The 27,122-nt window shown below is 32.7% G+C and overlaps 1 long non-coding RNA gene across 1 annotated transcript; it reads left to right on the forward strand.

The window, feature by feature from the left end:
- The first annotated feature begins 3,016 nt into the window (after positions 1-3,016).
- Positions 3,017-15,694, forward strand: LOC139490337 (uncharacterized). Its single transcript, XR_011656291.1, has 2 exons — positions 3,017-3,168; positions 15,335-15,694. It is a non-coding gene; the product is annotated as an uncharacterized lncRNA (long non-coding RNA).
- Positions 15,695-27,122: the final 11,428 nt, after the last annotated feature.

Genomic DNA, 27,122 nt, shown 5'->3' on the forward strand with positions numbered 1-27,122 from the left:
GTTAAAATACTAGAAAAGTGCTTATTTACCACTTGTTCTACAACTAAACATGGGGAACACAGCTAAAAAAAACATCACTATGTCAAAGGGAGGTAATCCATTTTTCATATGGTTTTATATACATTATGAGGAGAAATATGTGCAAAATGTGATGTAAATGGGGAGAATATTCATGCCTTTCATTGATATCATAACTCTAAAGTGTAATTTCTATTGTTTCTTTCAATTTGCACTCAAAAACTGATTTTTACCATATACCCCATGCCTCCTCTCACAGTACACTCAGTGCATCCTGGATAGCCGCAGCTAAGATAGAAATTTGTGTAAAAAACAACTTCAAACGGTTCAAAATCCTTCCATTACATTAAAATTTACAGGAAATGAGTTTGTTGATTATTGTGTGGCCTTGGACAAGTACAGTGAAAGAGTTCATATTTTGCTATAGGGGTAAATTCATTAAAAAATCTCCCATTGACTTTAATGGTAATCTATGTATGGAATTAAATTCATACCTGATTTACCTTTAGAAATTGGAAACTTTCATATAACATTCATGAAAGTACAAATGTAGCCCTATCTTTTGCACTTATAAAAACATAGGGTCATGCGGCATTTTGGGGCATTCACATGGCCTTGTTTACAAACAATGTAGATTCGCACTGAATTCCTATACTGACCCCCATTACTTTTCAACCCTGTAGGAAAAAAATTTAGTACATTCAGCATTTATTTTTTATTTTTTTTCAACTCTAGTTTTGATCAATCTGCCAAAAAATATTTATTACAAACATTATCAACCAATCAGAAGAGCATATGACTTCAGTGTTATACAGAAAGCTCTCCCCTAAATGGGCGGTCCCTCGGAGTTCAATATTTTTGTTATCTTTATTTTTATGCATTACACTATCAGTGGGAAAGCCACGGATCAGTTCTGCGCCTCCTTCCATATGACGTAACGGCCAAAGAATCAAGGGCGACAATCGCGATTTTTACATAGACGGCGACAGTATCGCGCCATCTTGGTAATTTGTTTACATCGTGTACGCGTGATTTTTCAAGAAATTTATTATAAAAGACAATTAAACTTGTGTCATTTCATCATCAATTAGTTATATAGGTAAGTTTTACAGGTGACCATGCTATTTTTTCTTATTAAGATATTTTATTTTACAAGAAACAAACATCTGAAAATGGCAAGTGACGTTGACAATTTGGAAGATACAAATATGGCGGGTGTTTTCCACTTCTGAAAATAACTGACACATTCGCATCCTATTGACTATTTAAATATAAAATGACCAAAAATAGTAGCTATGATGATAGGAGTCCCTAAATATTTGCATAAATACCCATCACTCCGTGTCAAATTGTAACTGAGGCTGCGAAAGGAAGCACATAAATCGACGCCATTTTTCAACAGATCAAGGTTTCTGAGCTCACAAAATCCTTGTATTATTACTTTTAATGGTTAGTAGAAAGATGTGAACACTATCCATAACATAATTTATTGATCAGATCGGGTTATGGCTATATGTATGCCTCTTTTCGATGCTGAAATTCAGTAAATTTCCACAGACCACATGTAAATAAACGCCCCTTTCTCAGCGTGCGACTGCAATTTTGAATAAACTTGAATTTTGGCATGTGAATGTTGGCATTTAAATTTTGATTAAGTTATTACGGTTGTGTAAAGCAGTTGTGCTGATTTGTTTGGTTGTCTCGAATAGTAAAAAGGTTGATATGCATGGTTTATAATTTTATTTTTGAACCCCAAAAGTGTGTGACAAAAAACAAAAACAAACAAAATAAAATTATTGGAAAAATACAACAACTACATAAGTATAGTTAAATTTTATCTTAAAACTAATCAACTTTTCTTACAGTTAATACAGGGTTATCAAAAAAGTGAACCAGGGGCAGATCAAGCCATTTTGAAAAGGAGTTCCCTACCCAGAATAAAGGGGGATTCCAACTACATGTATATGTCCCCATTCAAATGCATTGATCGTCCCGAAAAAGAGGGGGATTCCACTCGCCGGAACCCTATCCCTAGATCCTACACTTGGAACTATGGCTAAAAGCATAAAGAATTGGAGAACTATGACTAAAGGAACAAAGAATAGAGAAAATTGACTATAAGATAAGGAATAGAGCAAATGACATGCTACATGTAGTCCAAATAATTATGACGTCTGACAAGGCTATTTTTTTTCTGGGACGCCTTCCTACACGAAGCTTCCTACACATCCCAGAATGAAATTAAAATATCCTAGCCTGACGTCATAATTATTTGAACTATTGATGTGCTTATTTATTATATTGAGAAAAGAGAAATGATGGACAAAAAGTATAACAAAAATAGAGACAAATGAACTTAAAGATTTTGAGCAACATGAAAAACATCAACAAATGACGGTGTAAAGCCTTCAACACATCAACATTTTAAAGTAAAATATATTCAAAATCCTGGAAACATCATCACCCTTAATTGTCTTAACCAATTCCGTGGTTACAAGCTGTAAAATATGACATAATTTGCTTAATAATGCACCGAAATAACTCCAAAAACGTATGAAAAATGTTGAATTTTGACCTCCGTTTGAAGTATTTATTATGTAAACAAGACTCAGAGTGACGGGGGATCCTGTACATAGTCATGTGTTCATAAGTTTCTGGGTCACATTTATTTATATCTCGACCAATGAAAAGCTTTAGAATGCATTTGTGTCAGTTCTTTGTAGACGGGGGGAGTACCCGCGGTTTTTTGGAAATCAACGGAGGTAGTCTTTTGATTTATCATATTTCAGTACGGAGCACTTATTTTAATGCCTAATTGTGCAGTCGTGTTCCAAAATCTATTCTAATGAAAAATTAACCTCAAATACTGATGGATGATAAGTAGTTTTAATAGATTTATTGTCTGAAGCACAGGCTACGTTTTTGTTTACACGCTGGTTACAGCGCCACCTCGAAATTTTTAGATTATGTCCCCTTTCCCGCGTGACCACCGGAAGAAGTTCTTCAACGTCACTGGCTTTCCCACTGTATAAAAAAACCTGATTTATTAATAGTGAAAGTAAAAGAAGAAATCAAAACAGGACACACGACAAGAAATACATTAATTCTAGTGCAAAGAAGTACTAAATGTATAGTTAAACCAAGATCATGGTAAGTAAATAGTGTTTAAAATGAATTTCTTAACATTCTTGTAGATATCTTTCTCTTATTCAAGTAGTCAATGTTAAAACAAGACATGCTAGATCTCTTTACGTTGGATTGATTTTTTAGAATAAATAAGTTATAATGATTTTTCAGCACAACTTGAGGACATTGACAATGTGTGACCTTTGTCGCAATGCCATTAAAAATTCGGGTTGTATGTATAAAGTCTTCTATTCATCAATATATATAGATGTTTCAATACAAGAGAGCGAGAGAATACTATTAAATCAAAACCATGGAATTTACAAGACATCAGTTGTTTCATCATTGTTCGAGGCAAAAGAAAATAGTTTATAGGCAAATTATTTTTTGTGAAATTAGATAAACACTTACTGTACCGTTTAAAAGAAGAAGATGAAGAAAGGATTTCGAGTAGACAACCGATTTGAAATATAAAAAAGAAGATGTGGTATGATTGCCAATGAGACAACTGTCCACAAGAGACCAAAATGACACAGACATTAACAACTATAGGTCACCGTACGGCCTTCAACAATGAGCAAAGCCCATACCGCATAGTCAGCTATAAAAGGCCCCGATAAGACAATGTAAAACAATTCAAACGAGAAAACTAACGGTCTTTAATAGTTATGTGATAGTCGTGTTTTCTGAATACAAATACATGCTTTTGATAAGTCGTATCGAATATTATATCATTATAATCAACCAAGCGTATTATAAACAAGTCGAATGTATCGTACTTCATAAACGAGTGTCATTCATAAAACCTTTAACATACAAAGATTATTATCTGTTCACTGTAGTATATATTCTATTAAGTTCGTATGCACTACTGTAATGTATAATATCTATGTAGGTACAATATAATATGACCCTTACCAATATGTGGAACCAGGTAATATATCTAACATCTACAGTACAACCAGTATATGTTACAGGGACATCATAATCTATGTGTCCTGAAAATAATACACAATAGTAAATACTAGGATCTAGGAAAATAGTGATCCCTTATATAAAATACAACATATTAAAGACTGATATAATAAAATCAAGCTACTACACAAAATAACCATATATGACATATGAATGCAATTGTCAATGTGACGTCATAGATCCATAACTGAAAGGTCAAGGTCACTTTCAAAATCATTCGTAAATCTCCCTTTCTATATTCAAACTACAGATTCAAATCATATTTCTCAGATTAATACATCAACTATCTTACTCCTATCATATCTAAGGTCTATGGGCATACTTACCTATAAACGGGCAGAATTGTATAGCATGCACTGCATACGCCTTTCATACACCACAAAGAACATAAAATCTACTTACCAGATATAAAGAATGTAATTTCCAATAACTACAGTTGTTCCAAAGTATGGAAACTTCAGTGAGTAATAACGAGCACTAAATATAATGTCTCTATATAAGTTTCATCACTATATACGGTTTAAATAAGAAGTATATATTAAATATGTATGTCTCCAAATTTCAATAGTTAACCACCATTACTTCTTTTCCAAAATCTGAGGTGTGTCCAGAATGACCAATAAGAACTGACCATAAAGGTAAACAAGGTGTGACAATTAATTTACTAATGAGTTGGACAGGTAGATACTATTATAACTATGCCCAATGAAGTATGACTGACTAGAACTTTCATACACTTTAAAGTGTGCAGAGATAATGAACTATAAATCAAAAGATAAAATAATCAAAGTGAAGTAATCAAGTCTAATATCTGGCATATGATAAAATGTAGAATACTAATAAATGAAATACGTAAAAATATACTCTGTCACAGTCTCCCCCTGCTGCGAGAAGGTCTTCCAAGACATAACTGGAATCATGGTGACAATAAACAAAAATATATATAAATGATCTTCCCCCTGTGTGAGGAAAAGACGTCCTCGTCTAATACTGGACAAAACTGAAATACAAAAATCATCTAATCATCTGGCTTAGTGATCAGCTTCAACATCGCTCTAGAAACTTCATCAGCCATGTTGATAAACATTCCAGAGGATGCTGCAGTCCTAAGGTAGTCAGCACGAACCATCCATTCTGGTTGTGCACTCCTGGAGACTGGTGGTACAACAAAATCCTTGTACTTGGTTGTAGCTGTTGATATCTTAGTTCTAGTAGATCGTCTTTGCTGTGGTTCTGGTGTACTAGTATCATCATCATCTTCCTTGTCATCACCAATGTTCTCATCTTCCTTGCTATCATCATCTGTTACATCATGTAAAGCATCTGTTGCCAAATCATGTACTTGATCATCTAGTGATGATTCGTGCTCTGAACCTCCTGATTCCTCAGGCAAAGAAGCGTCCTCCTCTAATTCAGAATGTTCCTCGGTGCGGTCCTGATCGTCATCAGCGTTACCGGGAACAGTAGCCTCCTCCTCAACCGATGCTGTTTCATCATCTGCTTGGATAACGTCATCCGGCTGAATATCTTGTTGAACTTCTTGTTGAGGCTCTTCAACCACGACATACACCATTGATTCATCCTCACTCTCTGTGCTTGAGTCTGTTGAAACTTTTACTGGAGCAGGTTTCTTCTTTGGTGATGCTGGTTTTCGTTTACTTCTTCTTGGCAATGGAACTGGCATCTGGTAAGTTGTGTTTTCTTCCACAAGTTCCTCATTGATGCTTCCGATGGGTAATAGATGGTTCTTGTGAAGCGTTCGTTTTCTTCCATGACTATTATCTTTCCTAACTACATAGACAGGTAGTTCTGTGTTAGGCTGATCGAGGATTACATATGGTTCTTCTTCCCATTTATCCTGTAACTTGTGGGTTCCATCGAAGGCAAGAATCTTCACAAGTACTCGATCGTCTTTATGTAAAATCGCTCCTTTAACTCTGACATCATAAGCTTGCTTCTGTTTACCCTGTGATTTTACTGCAGCTGATGATGAAAGGTCATAAGATTTCTTTAATTTCTGTCTCAGATCTTCAACATACTTCGTCATACTTTTCGGTTCTCTATCACTGTCAATCCCGAAAGCTAAATCTACTGGTAGCTTCGGCTGTCGACCAAACATCAGCTGAAACGGTGTGAAGCCTGTAGTGTCATGCTTGGTCGAGTTGTAGGCATGGACAATAGGACCAATGTAAGACTTCCAGTCTGCTTTCTTGTCTTTCTCCAGAGTTCCAAGCATGTTTATGAGTGTTCTGTTGAATCTCTCGCATTGTCCGTTGCCTTGTGGATGGTATGGCGTTGTACGAGACTTCTTGATGCCAGTGATATCACATAAATCTTTGACTAGACGACTCTCAAAGTTTGCACCTTGATCACTGTGTATTTTTTCAGGAAGTCCATAATGCACCACGTAATTTTTGAAGAAAGCTTCAGCAGTAGTTCGAGCTGTCATGTTCTTCGTTGGAATGGCCTGTGCGCATCGAGTAAAATGATCTGTGATCACCAATACGATCTGGTTTCCGCCCCTGGAAACTTCTAACTTCAGAAAGTCCATACAGACTATCTCCATGGGTTGAGTAGTTCTGATACTGGTCAATGGAGCTCTGTCGTTGGTTGGAGTCTTACGCCATATACATCTTGGAAATCTCTGGATCCACTGCTCAATATCTCTAGTCATACCATACCAGAAGAAGCGTTCTTTGACTAATGATGTTGTCCTGTCTCTTCCCTGGTGTTCCATATTGTTATGCAGTGATCTAAGTACTGTTGAGGTCTGGGAGGTTGGTAATACAAGTTGATCTTTAGTAGTGTCGTTGTCAGTAGTTGTTCTGTGTAATATTCCACGCTTGATTTTCAACTTGTCAAAATTGTTATACAGCATATTGTGGAATGGTAACGACGGTACATCTTGCTTTCTGGGTTTCATCTTACTACTGACTTTGTCTATCCATTATCTTATTGTAGAGTCGTTCATCTGCTCATCTCTAATATTGATTTGATATTCTTTGAGCATATCAGGCATGTTTTCTAAAGCATCTGGTTGGTGTGTTTACATGTATTTACTAATTGTTTCAGTAAGTACAGGTAATCACTCATTTTTTTAGTAATTTTTACAGTTATTAACTAACTTGATATTTTTGTTTCAAAGTTTGAGACATAATTTAAGAAACCAAACAAGAAAGTAATGGACTGGGATTGGAGGGCTTACTTTTGGATTAAAAAATCACAGGCATTTTAAGACTGCATGCTCTTAATTACAGTTAGGATTTTTAAACTGGAAAACGGTTGTTTTTTATAATTTGCAAGAATTTAACTTTTATAAGACCTCCCAACGTAAGGTCAAGGAACAGTTAATGGACTATGTCACAGGTTTTGGTATAATTTTGCATATGACTTGAAACATATCCTCTTATATTTGATGTGTTTCCCTGAGTTTTTGTTTGTAACCCGGATTTGTTTTTTTCTCAATCGATTTATAAATTTAGAACAGTGGTATATTACAGTTAACTTTATTGGAGTCGTTTAGATATATCTGAAAATTGAACTTTGATTGATGTATACCGTAAAAACGAAGTTGGTGATCCTATTATTATTCTACATCATAGAAACGGAAATTTGTGTACCAATAACCTATAGTTTTTGAAGAAATATGTATGGAATAAACATTGAAAATTTGATGATTTAAAGTAAAATTAAGAACTTTTTTGTGGATTGTATGTGCTTTCTTTACAATTGACCAACTATTTTGAAAGAATTAAATCAATAATATTTCAGAAATAAAAGATATAAATGCATTTTTTTGGAATTTGCAGATGGGCGTTTTTCATTAAAAGCGTGAATTTCAGACCTATAAAAATGGAAAATCAACTTGTTTAAAATTTTATTTAAAGAGTTATTTTGAATACCTCTATACAAGACCTGTTTGTTAACAAAAAGTGCAATCTTAAATTCTCTTTAAAATGATATCATTTTCATGGTTTATGTAGTGTTTCGTAGGGGACATTTGTCCACTACGAAACTGCTTCTAAACACACATCTTATTGCAATTTCAAATGTCTCATATAGACATTCCAGTTTGTTTTAATTTATATACTAAAAATATCTCATTTTTTTCTGAATTGGAGAACCATTTTGTATCGATAAAGATTAGATAGTACTTCACATATGAAGGTACAACTCATGTTACGTAGTTGACATTTTGATGCGTTTCGTAGTTGACAAACCCGTTTCGTAGTGGACAAAAAGTTTCGTAGATGACATCAACCCTATTCTATGTTAATAAAAAACATACGGAAAATTACATGAAATTAACCCTTGTTATTTGTTTTGCAAGAATATAATTGAAAAAAGAGTAAAACAAGACTGCATGGTAGTGGTAGTGTTCACTACGAAACGTTTTTCTCCCATACTTGTTTCGAAGGTGACCGTTTCGTAGAGGACGTATTCACATGTTTTATTTTTCCCCCACAATCCCTATATTGCAATAGTAACAAGACTGATTGTATTCACAAAAGCAGGTGTACACTGATATTTTTTTCATAATTTTAAAACCAGATACTGAAGATTTGACCCGTTTCGTAGTGGACATTAACACAAGTACGGTATCACTCTGGTCCGTTTGATGTGCTCAATTGTTTTTACTAAGAATTTGACTGCCGTTTTAAAAGCATCACTTCTTTTGTAAAACCCTAATGTTTATATCTATTGCAAACAAAATTACATTGATTTTATAAAACTGTTTATTAGCAAAATTTAATGACTTCGTTTCGTAGTGGACATTTTGTCAGGGACACACCTTCTAACATTAAAAATCCTTTGTCAAAAACTGTTTATTAAAATATGTTGGCTCTAAACATACTTTTGAATTATTAAAGAACTTATATTAAGTAAAAATAACATTTATTTCTACCTTTTTTTACAATATTTCAGAGTATGAATGTTGAACAGGCGGTCTAGGGACATGCCATTTTGATTATTTTGGACTATTCAGGAATCAATATCTTATCAATCCCTCTTAAAATAGACTGTTTCTTTGCTTCAAAATGTTAAATCTAATTCAATGTACTGACTGCACAAAACATTACTTACAAAGATCAAACACATTTTTTTTTAAAGTGGCTGGGACAAGAATTCACGTTTTTATTGAAAAACGCCCAGATACACTTTAACAAGCCAACGGTGTTTTGTGTGCAAAATTTAAAAACATCTGTGACATAGACTATTTACGGCCATAACCTGACCTTAATGCTTGCAACAAAATTGTATTATACAGGTCATATTGCAATAACCCACCTTTTCTGTAGCAAATACTAATACCCGTTTATTAGATGTTCAGTAGGCTAGCTATTGACGTACTGAGAGTGTCGGATTTTAAGCCAATGACTGTAGACACTTATCCTTACAAAACATCTGGTCCTGAATTGCGAATAGACAAATGCAGACGGACATTACAATTTCTTGCTATATTTGGAGCTTTCTGGTAAATAATTGACAATGCGCCTACGACTGTATTTAATATTCACATCATTAATCACAAAAATAGATGGGAGAGGGTATGGTCATGTCAAAACTAGTTTAACCCCGCAGCATATTACATGGGCCTGTCCTAAGTCTAGATTTAAGGCTCCAAAGGGGATCCAGGAAAGGGACCTGGTAAGGGCTTAGAATTGACAAAGCAAGACAAGACACAATAGTTGCACATTAACCCCTCGCTCTTTATTGCAACCATTAATTTAATAATTAGAACTGTTAAAATACTGTGGATTCATTATTATTCATTGGATATTAATTTTCGTAGATTTCGTGGATATAGGTAAACCACGAAATTAAATGTTCAACGAATGACAAATTTTCCATAAGTGTGTAAGCAGACTTCGGATAACCACGAAATTAAATATCGACTAACATGTAAGTTTTCCTTAATCCACGAAAATTTGTATCCACGAAAATAAATGAATCCACAGTACTGTACCTTTTATATGTTGAATAATTTGAAATACAACAGTAATGTCTTAAAAACCATTACTGTGATTGTCGTTTGTTGCTGTGTAATATATTTTTTTTTCGTTCGTTTTTGGTACATTAATTGGACTGCTTCTTTCGTCGTTTGAATTGTTTTACATATGTGATTTCGGGGCAATTTATAGCTGACTATGCGGTATGTGCTTTTCTCATTGTAAAAGGCAATACGGTGACCTGAAGCTGTTTATTTCTGAGTAATTTTGTCTCTTTGGGAGAGTTGCCTCATTGGCAATCATATAACATCTTCTTTTTTTATACTCATCTTGAGGGAAGATTTTAATGATTTCTTGTTTTGTTTTGTATTTTTCTATGTTCAATCTGCTGTTTGTGGTATTGTTGGCATTAAGACTCTATCACATATATTCATTGTACAATTTGAACAACGTCTTAGTAAATATTTATTCTTTATCATCGTTTATTTCGAGCCAATATGTTTCAGACAGTTCAACATTTTTAAGGTATATTTAATACAAATTCAATTCAAATTTCTGACAACAAAAATCAGACAGCAGGAGCATCAATCCTGGTGTAAAATGACTTCATATTCCATAATGTTTTCAGAAATATTGAACGTTATGCACATTAAAAACAAATGTCTTTTGCTTAAATTCTACCCACTTGCAATATATACAATTAAAGTACTTTAAAAAGATGGAAATGCGTATTTATACATCCTAATTTAAACTTTTCTACCCTCTCAAAAGTATTTCGTTACTCCAAATTTGAACAAATTGATTCTGTTTTTGTTTCCACAAATGCTCAAGGTAGAAAAAAGGATCTTGTCTTAGAGAAGGATACGTCGTACTTTCTAAACAAAAGTGCTCAAGTTCAAACAAAATTTCTTAAACTGATTTTATCAAAATGCTTGATTTCTTTATTGACAACCTATTTGTTTAATTTAATGGGAGTGCCCTTCAGCAAATCATTGGCATTCGTATTTGAACCAACTGTGCTCCTTTTCTTGTCGACTTGTTCCTTTATTAATTTATGGCCGGACAGCATGCTCAAAAAAATATGCCTCAAAAATTACTATAGTAAACCATTCAAACGGGAAAACCAACGGTCTAATCTATATAAAAACGAAAAACGAGAAACGAGAAACACGTATGAACTACATAAACAGACGACAACTACTGTGAGACTCATCAGTGACGCTCAGATCAAAATATTTATAAAGCCAAACAAGTACAAAGTTGAAGAGCATTGAGACCCAAAATTCCAAAAAGTTGTGCCAAATACGGCTACGGTAATCTATTCCTGGGATAAGAAAATCCTTATTTTTTTGAAAAATTCAAAGTTTTGTAAACAGGAAATTTAAAAAAAAATAACCATAAATTGATATGCATGTCAACACCATAGTGCTGACTACTGGGCTGGTGATAACAATAACAAGCATGTATGCATCAAAGGAAAATTCCAGCGAAGTCGAAAACTACAGGTTAAAAAGTTTGCTTTAATGTTTTGAAGGAAAATAGACCAGCCTTAGTCAAACTATGAGGTCTGTCTTACCTTAGATTCATAACATATCATACTAGATTTATAGTGTAGTTTAAAAAATAAACTCCGTTCGACGGATTAACCTTTATACTTATAGTGCAGCGGCTTCAAGCATATTTCAGACGAATTGTGCAAATACTGCTACAAGCATGAAATTTGGCATAGACCTTCCTCAACTATTACTCTTTTAATTCAGATAGGGATGCATTAAAAAAAAATGTCTTACTTCCGGTAAAATCAAAAATGGCGGACATCATACTTCAATAAGCCAAATATCGAAGACAAGTATGTGAAAAGGTGTTATTATCATGCTACTATCATAATATTTGGTACAAACCTTTGTTATTTACTCCTTTTGGATATATTATATAGATTAGATGTCTTCAAAAACCATATTTCCGGTAAAATCCAATATGACTGACATTGTATCAAAATAAGCTTTTTCTTTAGGGAGGGTAATTGAAATGTGTTTTAACGTATTGCTACTATCATTATATTGTACAAGAACCTTTCTTTAGTGGTTCTCATGAATACAATTTATAGGATATATGTCTTTAAACCTCCTACTTCCGGTAATATCCAATATGGCGGACATGAAAATATCATTTTTTTTATTTTAATATTTAACTTTTTTTCAAAATGTAAAACAAAAAATGTTTTTTGTGCTGGTCATTATAAAACTGTTGGGTTTTAGTTATCATCAAAACCACTAATTCTCTAGTATGAATTAAATGTTTTAATACAAAGTTAAAACTTCTGGTCAAAAAACGATATGGAGTTATTTCAGAGATGAGTCCTCAATCTGTATCCTCGATGTAGAGATTTGGAAGGATTGATAAAACAAAATAAGGTCTCTTAAGTACTAAATTATCTTTAGAATTACTAATATGTGGCTGCAAATACATGTTTATTCACAATCATCACCACGAGCACACAAAGCAGTGAATGAGATACCCGATTTGCAACATTTACAACGACCGCGGCATCCGTTCTTACATCCACAATGTAAAAGCTCCTGGCAAGATGATGAGGCATTAGAAAGAGTTTTTAAAAGGTTCCCATGGATCCTCTTTGTCCCTGTGCCATCCATTAGCGGTGGGACTGGGTAGCATAAGAGCCAATTATAAGATCGTCCCCCTAAACAACCGCCTTAGTATATTGCACATTTTACATGCTGGAAAAAGACTAGACCAAGTTGAGTGAATATCGTCAATGAGCCTTCCCTTTTGCGCAAATAGTTATTTTCTTGCTTCGTTAACCCCATCTGATAAGTTTGTGCAATCTTACAGTAAAACCAAGGTGATTTAGGATGATCAATCATCATTCTTAATGTTAAGTCACATCTTCAAATGACATCAATGTCTTCCATGCAGTATTTTTTTCGTTTTCGAGCAAACACACAAAGCATCTCAACCGGTAAAGGCATGGTTCACAGGAAGTGTGTGTGATCACTCATTGCCTAGTGCATTTGAAAGGTCATGGATGAACATTTATCCAAAGCTTTTTGTCCTCCCAAACACAAGCCATGATAGTTCGTCTCTCCATATGTCACAGAATAGCGAAACAGTAATGACAGCATCATCAGTAACGACTGTTAGAATCATGACTCGTTTAAGTCCGTGTTTCACTGCATCAGACACATGCAATATGATACTAGTGTCAGCCTTTTGATGTGAACATGGCGCTAAACTTAAAACAGCATCCTGTGGTTGATAAGATAGAACATCCTAGGCATTTGTTGCTACAACCCGACCATAGAGCAGACAACAACCGAAGACCACCAAAGGATCTTTAATGCAGCAAGAATCTTCCTCACCTGGAGGCATCCTTCAGCTGGCCCCTAAACATACTAACGAGTACGCTGATCTGGTATTATGTCCTTACCTAAAGAAACACCTTGAAACTGTAACAACAGTGAATGTAGTCTTGGATGCGTACATAGACAACAATTTGAAGGCTGTCACAAGAAGCAAGAGCTAGGGGACCAGGGTCAAAACAAATTCATTAAAATTGGCAAAGTTTTCTGAGAGATGACGACAATAAAAAAGAATGTTTTATTTTTTTTCACAGCAGATAGATTGCTCAATACAATTTTGAGGGAAAGATATGTACCTACAAATGCGCAGGATGTTCTGTGTTATCCACCACATGATGATGTTTCAAGTTGCGCACCATGTCCACATGAAGAGGCTGACACTAGAATCATGATGCATTTGTCTGATGCAATGAAACACGGATTTAAATGAGTCATGATTTGAACAGTCGATACTGGTGTTGCTGTCATTTGTGTTTCGCTATTCCGAGACATAATGATAGACGAACTTTGGCTTGCGTTTGGGAGTGGGAAAAGCTTTAGATATATATCTATCCATAACCTTTCAAATGCACTAGGTATTGAACGATTATAAGTTTTCTTGAAAAGGAAAAAAGACTGCGTTGGTGATATGGATTGCGTTTGAATATGAGAGTTTAGCATTTAGAATGAAGATATGGATTTGATAATGTCATTGATAGAACAATACGTAGTTTTGCTGTAAGATCGAACAAACTTATAAGATGGGGGTTAACAAAGCAAGCAAACATCTGTTTTAGGAAGAAAAAAGACTAATTGAGGTTATTCCCACTACTCTGTCTAGTCTTTTCCACCTTGTAAAATGTGGAATATACCATGACGGTTGTGAATGAGTAACAAGCTTGGAATTGGTTCATATGCTACATTGTGGATGTAAGAAAGGAGGCTGTGGTCGTTGTAAATGTTGAAAATCGGGTCTCTCATGCACTGCTTTTTGTGGTCGTGATGGTGATTGTGAATAAACATGTATTTGCAGCCATGAATTAGTAATTCTAAAGATAATTTAGTACTTTAGTGACCTTATTTTGTTTAATCAATCTTTCCAAATCTCTACATCGAGGATACAGATTGAAGACTCATCTCTGAAATTTACGCCATATCGTTTTTTACTAGAAGTGTTAACTTTGTATTAAAACCTAGTGCATTTGTTTTAAACATAAAATTGAATTAACAGTGTGAAGATAACTTCAAGCCAAAAGTTTAGCAACCGGCACAAAAAAAAATCACTTTATATACATTTTGAAAAAAGTTGAATATTAAAATTAAAAGTTGATATTTCTATGTCTGTCATATTGGATATTACCGGAAGTAGGGGTTTTAAAGACATATGTCATATATATTATATCCATGAAAAGCATCAAAGAAAAAGTGTCTGCATAATATAATGATAGTAGCAATACGTTAAAACACATTTCAATTATCCTCTCTAAAACATACGCTTGTTTTACTACAATGACTGCCATGTTAAATTTAACCGGAAGTATGGTTTTTAAGCCATATAATCTATAAAATATATCCAAAAGTAGCACATACTAAAGGTTTGTGCCAATGTAAGGATAGTAGCATGAATAAAACACCTTTTTACATATTAGCCCTCGAAATTGGGCTGATTAAAGTATAATGTCCGCCCTATTGAATTTTACCGGAAGTGGTGCATTTTTTCAGATTGCCTCCCTATCTGAAATCAAAGAGTAATAGCTTTGTGCCAAGTTTCATGCTTGTAGCAGGATGTGCACATTTTTTTACGAATCCGCCGTACTAATAGTTGATAGTTAAATCTATAAATGAAAGGAGGTGAAATGTATTAAACATTAAATTGTATTTTATATATATATTTATATTTTTCAGTGTAGTTGCTGTTTCAATAATGCCTTTCTTTAAGAAACGAAAGTCAAAAAATTAAAGAGGTACATCGACAAGGTGCATATTGGCATATTAGTAGCAACTGCAGTTGGGATCGGTGCATTAGTGGTGTATTTTGTATTGAAGAAGAAAAAACCCCAAGTGAAATGGGGGATAAACTTTAACTTCAGCTTCATGAGTAAAACGTGATTTTAGTTGAACGACGACAGACAAATAAAAATAACATGCAACTGAAAGGATCTTATATTTACCAATATCAATAAACGATACTATGAATATTTACAGAAAATTTAGGAATTTTTCATTTGTTTCATAGAAGACTATAAAAATAAAAATAGTCCGTTTATTTATCTTATTACATTTAATCAGAGTTTTTGATATACCGAATAAGATGAAACACTCATTATAAATTTAGTGGATCGAATGTGTGTGTGTGTTTTTTACCTTTCAGAAAAGTACATTACTCAAATATTAAAAGCTAATGATGATAACATGGAGAACTATTTGAATAAAAGGGATATAGATAGATTATTCAAACTTTTGTAAAGTCATTTTTTTTTTCTCAGGATATCGAGAAATTTTTTTCTAGATATTTTCATAAATTGTCAACTGTTGTTGGTCTATAAAGTCTCAGAATAGTTTATGGTTGAATTTTAATGTTAAAAGATGATCAGATAAACATAAAAAAAAATCAGAATCAGGACTAAGCTTCTAGGATTTTGCATTCTTTTGAGCTCGTCAGGTATATACTAAAACAATTTTTCTTTAAAACTGATATTTTATATCAAAGTTACCATTTTGGTCAACAATTACCTCCTTTTCGGAAGTCCCCTTATCATTGTAGTACATTTTATGGATTTGCGCTAACGTTTAAAAAATGGTCTGTTATTGACTTATTGTGTTTTCTATAAGTTCTTTCAGGCAACATGGTTTAATACTGAGTCAAAATAACGCTGACTTTTTATCATAAAACTCATGTTTTTCCTATCTCCCGTTTTCTAAAGTTGGAAACATCGCCAAGAATGTTGATAACTTCATAACTAGTTTGGGTAGGTTTCACGGTTGATTTGTCCTAAGTCGAGTTTTCTCAATCTTTTTTTTTTGGAGGGGGGAGGATTCGGGACATATATTTGAAATGTTTGAGTCTAAACCAATGCAAAGGAAATGTGTAATAATATCTATATGTTACTGACAATTTATTCAATTTCATATTAAATCGTTCATCTCGGATAATAATGTTGGTTTTTTTTTCTATTTCCTACCAAATTGACATTTAAGTTAAACATAGTCGACAAGTATGCTGCTCAAATGAATCGACTTTAGATAAATATCTTTAAAAAAAAAAAAAAGGCATAATATTTTCATTTTTACAAAACAAAAACATTTGCACTGTGCAGTTATACATATAAAGGTGATCATACTTTATCAGTACTTTTTCGTTACTAACATTCACACGTATTTAGTCCCTACACTCTTTATATTAACAAATTTTTCAGTCGGCACGCATACTATCTGTTTATCAGGGCTAAGAATGATTTTATTGAAAGATGGATTTTTGGAAATATGCGTACGTAATGTACTTTCAGTTTCAGTTCCGGTTTGAATAAAATTGAGAATGGAAATGGGGAATGTGCCAAAGAGACAACAACCCGACCATAGAAAAAAACAACAGCAGAAGGTCACCAACAGGTCTTCAATGTAGCGAGAACTTTCCGCACCCGGAGGCGGCCTTCAGCTGGCCCCTAAACAAATATATACTAGTTCAGTGATAATGAACGCCATACTAATTTCCAAATTGTACACAAGAAACTAAAATTAAAATAATACAAGACTAACAAAGGCCAGAGGCTCCTGACTTGGGACAGGCGCAAAAATGCGGCGGGGTTAAACATGTTTGTGATATCTCAACCCTCCCCCTATACCTCTAGCTAATGTAGAAAAGTAAACGCATAACAATACGCACATTAAAATTCAGTTCAAGAGAAGTCCGAGTCTGATGTCAGAAGATGTAACCAAAGAAAATAAACAAAATGACAATAATACATCAATAGCAACAGACTACTAGCAGTTAACTGACATGCCAGCTCCAGACTTCAATTAAACTGACTGAAAGATTATGGTTCCTTCCACTACAAACTCCTCAGAGTCTGAATTGACCAGTTTTTGTGCTCGACCAGTAAAATCGAGCACACATTTTACTCGACTAGTCTCGACATTGTCTCGACTGTACTTAACTGTACTTAAGTGTACTCGACTAGGTCTCGACTTTACTTAATTAGTCTGATTCAGTACTTGATGATCTTTGTGTAGTCTGAAATGGTCTTGACCAAGGCTCGACCTGTCTCGACCTGTCTTGACTAGTCTCGACCTGTCTCGACTAGTCTCGACTCAGTCTCAACCAGTCTCGACCTGTCTCGACTAGTCTTGACCTTCAAATTTAGTTTTGACTGGTGTAAATCAGCCCATCTAACTAAATTAAATATTGATCTTAAAAAATTCAAGCTTATTAGGTAGTTTGATTTATTGCTGTGAAATGAAAGAATTTAATTTTACAATATGTAAAAAAAAAATATTATATAAAAATTCAGATAGGCATCTTTAATTTTTTTTATAACTTTTTCAAATCAACTTGGATTTTCATCAAATTATGCAGATATCTTACATATATATCAAGCTTACTGAATCCCATTTCATTTAGTTTTTTGTTGTATTGCTGTAAAATTTAAGAATTAAAGTAATCTTGGTATAAAAAGCTAGGATTTGCAATTCGGACAAAATAGAGATAGTACACTTTAATTTTTTTAATAACTTTTTCAAATCAACTTGGATATTCATCAAACTATGCAGCTATCTTACATATATATCAAGCTTACTGAATCCCATTTCATTTAGTTTTTTGTTGTATTGCTGTAAAATTTAAGAATTAAAGTAATCTTGGTATAAAAAGCTAGGATTTGCAATTCGGACAAAATAGAGATAGTACACTTTAATTTTTTTAACAACTTTTTCAAATCAACTTGGATTTGCATCAAACTATACAGCTATCTTACATATATATCAAGTTTACTGAATCCCATTTCATTTAGATTTTTGTTGTATTGCTGTAAAATTTAAGAATTAAAGTAATCTTGGTATAAAAAGCTAGGATTTGCAATTCGGACAAAATAGAGATAGTACACTTTAATTTTTTTAATAACTTTTTCAAATCAACTTGGATTAGCATCAAACTATGCAGCTATCTTACATATATATCAAGCTTACTGAATCCCATTTCATTTAGATTTTTGTTGTATTGCTGTAAAATTTAAGAATTAAATTAATCTAGGTCAAAAAAGCTAGAATTTGCAGTTCGAACAAAATAGAGATAGTACACTTTAAGCTTTTTAATAACTTTTTCAAATCAACTTGGATTTTATTAAAACTATATAGCTACCTTGGTGATCTTACTAAATCCCAGGTTGTTATGAAGTTTTAAAATATATTTTTGTCAAATTTAATGACATGACACTATACATGATTTAATGACATCAGTACACGTGAGTTTTACAGGTAAAAAGAAAGCCCTACTTTTCTTAAACTCGTGTATTACTTATCTAGTGAATTAAAAGCCCTGCGATTTAGATTTAACAGGATGTTGCAACTTTGAATAAATGTTATTTAGAATTTAAAACTCTCTGGTAGATGTGATCTTTTTAATAAGTTTGCCCCAAGCAGAAGGTATTGCTTTATAAATCACCACAAATCAGAAGAACTATTTTAATAATTTCTAATATTTCATCCCTTTTTGATATATTTATATAGTTTATATCAAAAGGAATAAAACATTAAAGGAATTATATTAATATTTTATGTATACTTTTTCCCAAATTATGAGAAAAGAAATATTTCTAATATCGTAGCTTTTTGACCTAGGTTAATTAAATTCTTAAATTTGACAGAAATACACCAAACAAAATAACAACCTATGATTCAGTAAGATCAATATATTGCAAAGATATTTGTAGAGTTTGATGAAAATCTAAGTTGATTTGAAAAAGTTATGAAAAAAATTAAAGTGTACAATCTCTATTTTGTCAAAACTGCAAATCCTAGCTTTTTTTACCTAGATTAAATTAATTCTTAAATTTGACAGCAATACAACAAACTTTATAACAACCTGGGATTCAGTAAGAAGAATACATCACCAAGGTAGCTATGTAGTTTCAATAAAATCCAAGTTGAATTTAAAAAGTTATAAAAAAAATTAAAGTGTACTATCTCTATTTTGTTCGAACTGCAAATTCAAGCTTTTTTGACCTAGATTAATTTAATTCTTAAATTTGACAACATTACAACAAAAAACAAAATGACCTGGGATTTAGTAAGATTAGTATACATTTAAGATAGCTGCATAGTTTGATGAAAATCCAAGTTGATTTGAAAAAGTTATTAAAAAAATTAAAGTGTACTATCTCTATTTTGTCCGAATTGCAAATCCTAGCTTTTTATACCAAGATTACTTTAATTCTTAAATTTTACAGCAATACAACAAAAAACTAAATGAAATGGGATTCAGTAAGCTTGAAATATATGTAAGGTAGCTGCATAGTTTGATGCAAATCCAAGTTGATTTGAAAAAGTTATTAAAAAAATTAAAGTGTACTATCTCTATTTTGTCCGAATTGCAAATCCTAGCTTTTTATACCAAGATTACTTTAATTCTTAAATTTTACAGCAATACAACAAAAAACTAAATGAAATGGGATTCAGTAAGCTTGATATATATGTAAGATAGCTGCATAGTTTGATGAATATCCAAGTTGATTTGAAAAAGTTATTAAAAAAATTAAAGTGTACTATCTCTATTTTGTCCGAATTGCAAATCCTAGCTTTTTATACCAAGATTACTTTAATTCTTAAATTTCACAGCAATACAACAAAAAACTAAATGAAATGGGATTCAGTAAGCTTGATATATATGTAAGATATCTGCATAGTTTGATGAAAATCCAAGTTGATTTGAAAAAGTTATAAAAAAAATTAAAGATGCCTATCTGAATTTTTATATAATAATTTTTTTTTACATATTGTAAAATTAAATTCTTTCATTTCACAGCAATAAATCAAACTACCTAATAAGCTTGAATTTTTTAAGATCAATATTTAATTTAGTTAGATGGGCTGATTTACACCAGTCAAAACTAAATTTGAAGGTCAAGACTAGTGGAGACAGGTCGAGACTGGTTGAGACTGAGTCGAGACTAGTCGAGACAGGTCGAGACTAGTCAAGACAGGTCGAGACAGGTCGAGCCTTGGTCAAGACCATTTCAGACTACACAAAGATCATCAAGTACTGAATCAGACTAATTAAGTAAAGTCGAGACCTAGTCGAGACCTAGTCGAGTACACTTAAGTACAGTTAAGTACAGTCGAGACAATGTCGAGACTAGTTGAGTAAAATGTGTGCTCGATTTTACTGGTCGAGCACAAAAACTGGTCAATTCAGACTCTGAGGAGTTTGTAGTGTTCCCGTTAGGGGTTTAGTATCATACCATCATAACATATATGAAAAGAACATAACCCGTGTCATGCCAACAACTGGTTTTTGAATAAATGTGTTTAGTTCCGATGCAAAGACCCTATAAGTGAATCAATATTAACGCCAAAATATGCAATCTTTAATGACTTGACAACAGTACCGTAACTATATCCCTTCTTAATAAGTCTACCCAAAGGTTTTGTTAGTTTTTGAGGTGAATACTGACACCTTCTTGCTTTATAAAGAAAATTTCCATAAAAAATTGGATGTGAAATACCTGAACGTATAAGAAGTCTGCATGTTGAGCTATATTTACGAATGATGTCCTTATACCGATGATACAATTTAGTAAATGTTTTGACTAGTTTGTGATATCGAAAACCCTGGTGTAATTATTTTTCAGTAATACATAAATTTCTCTCGTTAAAATCTAAAACATTGTTACATACACGAGCGAATCGTACAAGTTGAGATATATAAACACCGTAAGATGGTGACAAGGGAACGTCACGATCTAAAAATGGATAATTAACGATAGGAAATGAAAAATCATCTCTGAATGTGTTAAGAAAATAATATATTTAATTATTTACATAAATGATATAAGCATATCGACGTTATGATTGTGTATATTTTGATTAGCTGCGTTCTGGATTTGTTTTATTCAAATAAAGGAGAAAGATACCAAAGGGATCTTAAACAATCATAACCGCATAAACTCTAAAATGAGCGATCTCTGTTGCAGAAAAAACGGCAAATATAATACACCGAAGTAACAACTTATGTATTCTTGTTTCTCAGTTCACCAACAATTTAATAGTGTAACAAATGGAAGCAGATCAGGATATTACTATAAACGAAAGCATAATTTTAGATTAATCTGGAATGATGTGTTTGTTCGTCGTAATTTTGTACTAAAAAAGTAAGAAAAAATTTCGCATTTATAAAAGTATACAAAAAAGTGTAGTAAAAATACACCTTTACATCTGATTTAATCTTTCTGCATTTTATTTTAAACAATATTTTCTCTCGGAAACATGTTTGGGTTTAGACATGAACAAAACATATGTTCATGATTTTTTCTAAAAAGTTTAAAATGGTATCTCCCGAATGATACTTACCATCGGCTTTGTACTTAAATCAGCAAACCGCAGGTGCAACCTTTAGAGCAGGCTGTGCTTCCCTTCTGTGTATACATTAGATCGCCCCCAGTTTCAGTTCGGTTTGTGTTGCTCAGTTTTTATGTTTCTGTATTGTGTTTTGTGTACCGTTGTTTGTCTCTTAGTGGGTTTTTTTTATTTGTTCGTCATCGTGTTGATATCGATAAGAAGATGTGGTATAATTGCCAATGAGACAACTCTCCACAAGAGCCCAAATGACGGCGAAATTAACAATTATAGGTCACCGTACAGCCTTCAGCAATTGACAAAGCACATACCGCATATTTATCTATAAAAGACCCCGAAATGACAAGCATAAAACGATTCAAACGAGTCAGTTAATATTCAACATATGAGTATAAATCTCCTTTTGGTATCTTTCGCCTCCCATTTGCAAACAGATACAAGGAAACAATGATTACAACACTTTATATTTATATCAACAACTTAAAATATTCATTAAATCAGTGTTAAACATAATTATCCTTAATATGAGCTGTTCCTATAAGACAATTTCTTTTCTTGATATTTGAAAGTATTTATTAAAGAAGAGCGAGAGTACGAATAAAACTATGTTTATGATGTTTATTGTTAAAAACAGTAGTAAATAAAACTTTATCAAAGAATATTTACCAACGCTTACAATAGATGAAATAAAAAGTTTTAAAATTTTAAAAATGTAGTGAACCATATCACGATAACTAATTCCACACTTCAAACATATATTGATCTGTCGAGTCGTAAAAGCTTTGTTTTTCTGTAAGCTCTTAGTTTTGTATTAGTTTTGAGGAAATATAAAGTTTAAATTACACTGTGTCTAAACTACACCGGGAAAAACTGTTGGACCTGATGGTATCTTACATCCGGCACGGTGACGGAACATCAATAGACACAGATAAGGTAGGTTTCAGCTAATTTCTATTTATCTTTTGTGATATCGCAGAATATCTATACATTTACTTTTTATAAAATCATTGACCAATTAAAACTAAAGCGCATCGCTTTAAAGCGTATTCTTAAAAAACGAATTATCATGATCATTGTTTGCAAATTATATTTTCAACAAATTGAAGAAAGATAATTACACATAAATGCATGTTGTTGACAACTTTGAAGTCATGTGAACATTTTCTAAATCTTCACATTGTTCAATTGTTTACTGCAATTTTAGAAAAACAAGACAATTGACAGTGATATCCAACATCGAAATGTTTTCCATCTTTTTTCGAAGAGGATTCCTCACTAATTACACGAAAATAACGTAGTAAGTGAAAATAAAGATACTGGCATGGAAAAAGATTACAAACCTAGTCACCTTTAGCATCTCACTACTTGTATATCTGTGTATGGAACTAAGACAATGGGTCATGTCAAAATGGAAATGGTATGTTTTGTCAATGTTGTTTACTACACAATCACCAGGGTTTGTCTAAGTATATCAACCTTTTTTTTTAAACCAAACAATTTATGACAAGCAACGTTAACACGGATTTGAACATTGTCTATCGCACCAATTTTAAAATATTTGTTATTTATGGCAGTCGTAGATTTGTTTTCATTTATCCATGGGTTGGGCATTTATATTCGATTATTTTACCATGAACGTTAGCATACGATACTGTTTTGGCTGTTCCGATTTACTCAATTTTAATAATATTAGAATTATTATATAATTTAATGATTATATTTTTATAATCACATTTTTCACTTATATATTTTCTTCTACTTTAATTTAATTCTTTCTGAGGCGTACAATAAGCGTTAAAAGACCCGGTATTTACATTTGATTTTTGTTTACTGAACGATATTTGTGACGTCACCTTGTTTCGTTGCAATGCCAAGACAATAACATCATTTTACGGAATTTTCGTTTTATAAAATTTTACCATGAAAAAAAATTAAACATGTTGAAATGGACTGATATGGGTTTGTTTTTTTTTGCTGTAGAATAGAGATAAATTTATTGTATCTGAATCTTGACCTTCGGAAACTTAGGATTTCGATGTCGAGAATTGAGAATATCTTGCAGTATTAATAATTTTAGTCGTAACACGGAACAGCCGTTTTTGTGTATTATTGCGTTTGCGCTAAAGGTAAATATATATTGTGATTATACTTGTTGACGATAATAGGTCGTCATATTGGAATGTAAAATAACCTGTCGTATTAAACTTTATTTTATAACTAGTAAAGCTTCAATGTTTTACATTACTATACACTTTGTTTACAATATTATATTTAATATCATTTATTCATTCATTTATTCATTTAATCATTGACGAACAGTCAAAAACAGTCTTTAGTCTATACTATTCTGCACGAGTTAATCATGTATGCAACCCCAGATTTTCTGGTATTATATATACTATGTTACTCGCGCACTAATGCAAGTTTTCATTCTTGAGCACACATAAGATAGCTTTGGGATTTGTTACTTTCTCTTCACTTTCAGGTTACCACATTTAATTTTATAGGCATGTTTTCAATATGATTTCCACAGATCAAATTCAAATGAAACTTTAAGACAACGTTTGAAATAAATATACTACAGTTATGTATTTCCAATGTGAATAAAATTTGGTTTGCAAAATATGACATTCATATTTACGTCCTATTTAGATTAACCAAAGTGACCTAAAAATTGACAATGTGACAACTTTTCTTTAGAAACTAAATGACGGTAAAGTTATCAAAGTTAGGTCAGCATATTGCATTTAACAATGAGAAAAACATCTTTACCGCATAGCAAGCTATAACAGGGCCCAAAATGACAAATGTTAAACAATTCAAACTAGAATAGTAACTGTCTTTCTTATGTTCAAAATGAATACGCTATGAAGCAACCAAAACAACCACTGAATTACAGGCTCCTTGATTCGGGGCTGGCCTGTCACTTACAGAATGATGGGGTTAAACGTGTTGGCGCCTCCCAACAACAGCACAACAGAATAACAAACAATCAAAACAATTGAAAAAAGCTAAACTCATCTGATGACAGAGCCTGTAAAGTAAATGCGCGATTTGCGCGAAAAGTTGTATCACTTTTAAGATTACCCTAACTTTAATATATACATTTTGGGGCCCTTTATAGCTGACTATGCGGTATGGGCGTCATTGTTGAAAGCCGTACGGTGACCTATAGTTGTTAATTTCTATGTCATTTTGGTCTCTTGTGGAGCGTTGTCTCATTGGCATTCATACCACATTGTCTTTTTTTTTATATATTTAAGTAAGGTTAGAACGTTTGGAGTTCGATCATGTATTAAGGGTAAGGGGTAATTTGGTCTCAAACTCTTGTTGGTCATAATATAACAATTAACCAAAAATGTATGAATTTATCATGTTGATAGACATTTCTATCCCCTTCTAAAAATCTGTTTTGTTTTTTTTCAGATGCGAGAACAGTTACAATTGAGGAATTTGATGAGCCATTTCATGAACTTATTAATGAAAACTCATCAGCTGTTGCAGCTGCAGTCAACAGCATCGATGGTCAACCTATATTTGATTACTGTTTTTACTGTTTTTGTGGGGAAAAATTAAAAACAAAAAGTGGCCAAAGACGTCATGAAAAAAAACCCACTGACAAACGGAAATGTGAATGCCAGATCCGCCACCATTTGATTTTAAGGGGAGGGAGCTAGGATGACAAAAATTGTCCTGCATTTGTTTTAAGTTCTAATCTTTTAATGCATGATATCTTTTCTCTACAAAAACATTAATTTTCTATGTCGATTCTGCATGCATATACATTTGTCTTATAATCATGCATTATAATGAACATTTGTCCTTAAGAAGATTTATTTAAACGATCATAGGAAAGATTACACCCCTAGTGTGATTGGATTACTAGTAAAGATAACCATTATAATGTGCACGAAAATCACATCAAATATGCAGGCATCAATTTTTAAGACCGTAAAGTCATATTTATAGTTTATGTTTTAAACACTGAAGTCAAACTATGAAATGTGATTTTGATATGTTTTTCTTTGAAAAATCCGGGCTATGCATTGTGAAATCTAGGGCAAAAACGGGTGGTACACATTTAAGAAACCGGTTTGTTCCATTTTGACATGATCCATTTTTTTCATTCCATACACAGAAATACAAATATTGAGGTGCTGAAAGTGACTAGTTTTGCAATCATTATGTCAATATTTTTCTTTCCGTACCTTTCTTTCCGTAAATTGTGAATATGTTAACGGGAAATAAAACAAATTCGAGGCAAGGTTCACTCAATTGGTAATTTTGACATGCCTTTTTACTTATTTCTCCATTAATCTAGAAAGGTTCAAAAACATATTCATTCTCACAATAGAAAATAGTTGTATGTGTACATGTATTTACATTCTTTGATATCATAATTATTTTTTTTTTTTAAATAAGCAGAAACCTACCTTATCTATGTCTATTGATGTTCCTACACCGTGCCGGATGTTAGATACCATCGAGTCCAAACATGTTTTGCCGGTGTAGTTTAGACACAGTGAAAGAACGGGAAACATTTCGATGTTGGATATCACTGTTAATTGTCTTGTTTTTTTTTTCTAAAACTGCAGTAATCAATTGGACAAGGGGAAGATTTAGAAAATGTTCACATGACTTCAAAGGGTCATCAACATGCATTTGTGTTTAATTATCTGTCTTTAATTTGTTGAAAGTACAATTTGAAAACAATAACCATGATAATTTGTTTTTAAGTATACACTTTGAAGCAATGCGCTTTATTTTCAATTGGTCAATGATTTTATAAAAAGTAAAATCACAAAAGTACTAAACTCCGAGGAAAATTCAAAACGGAAAGTCCCTAATCAAATGGAAAAAATAAAAGCTCAAACACATCAAACGAATGGATAACAACTATCATAATTCTGAATTGGTACAGGAATTTTCTTATGTAGAAAATGGTGGATTGAACATAGTTTTATTGCTAAACCTCTCATGTGTATGACAGTCGCATCAAATTCCATTATATTGACAACAATGCGTGAACAAAATATACAGACATAGGTAAATAAAAAAATAGGGGTAGAGCAGTCAACATTGTGTTATAATCTTTATCTTATCTTGAGTGCATACATATCTATTAATA

This window comes from Mytilus edulis, chromosome 9 (assembly GCF_963676685.1).
Source record: "Mytilus edulis chromosome 9, xbMytEdul2.2, whole genome shotgun sequence".
NCBI lineage: Eukaryota > Metazoa > Mollusca > Bivalvia > Mytilida > Mytilidae > Mytilus > Mytilus edulis.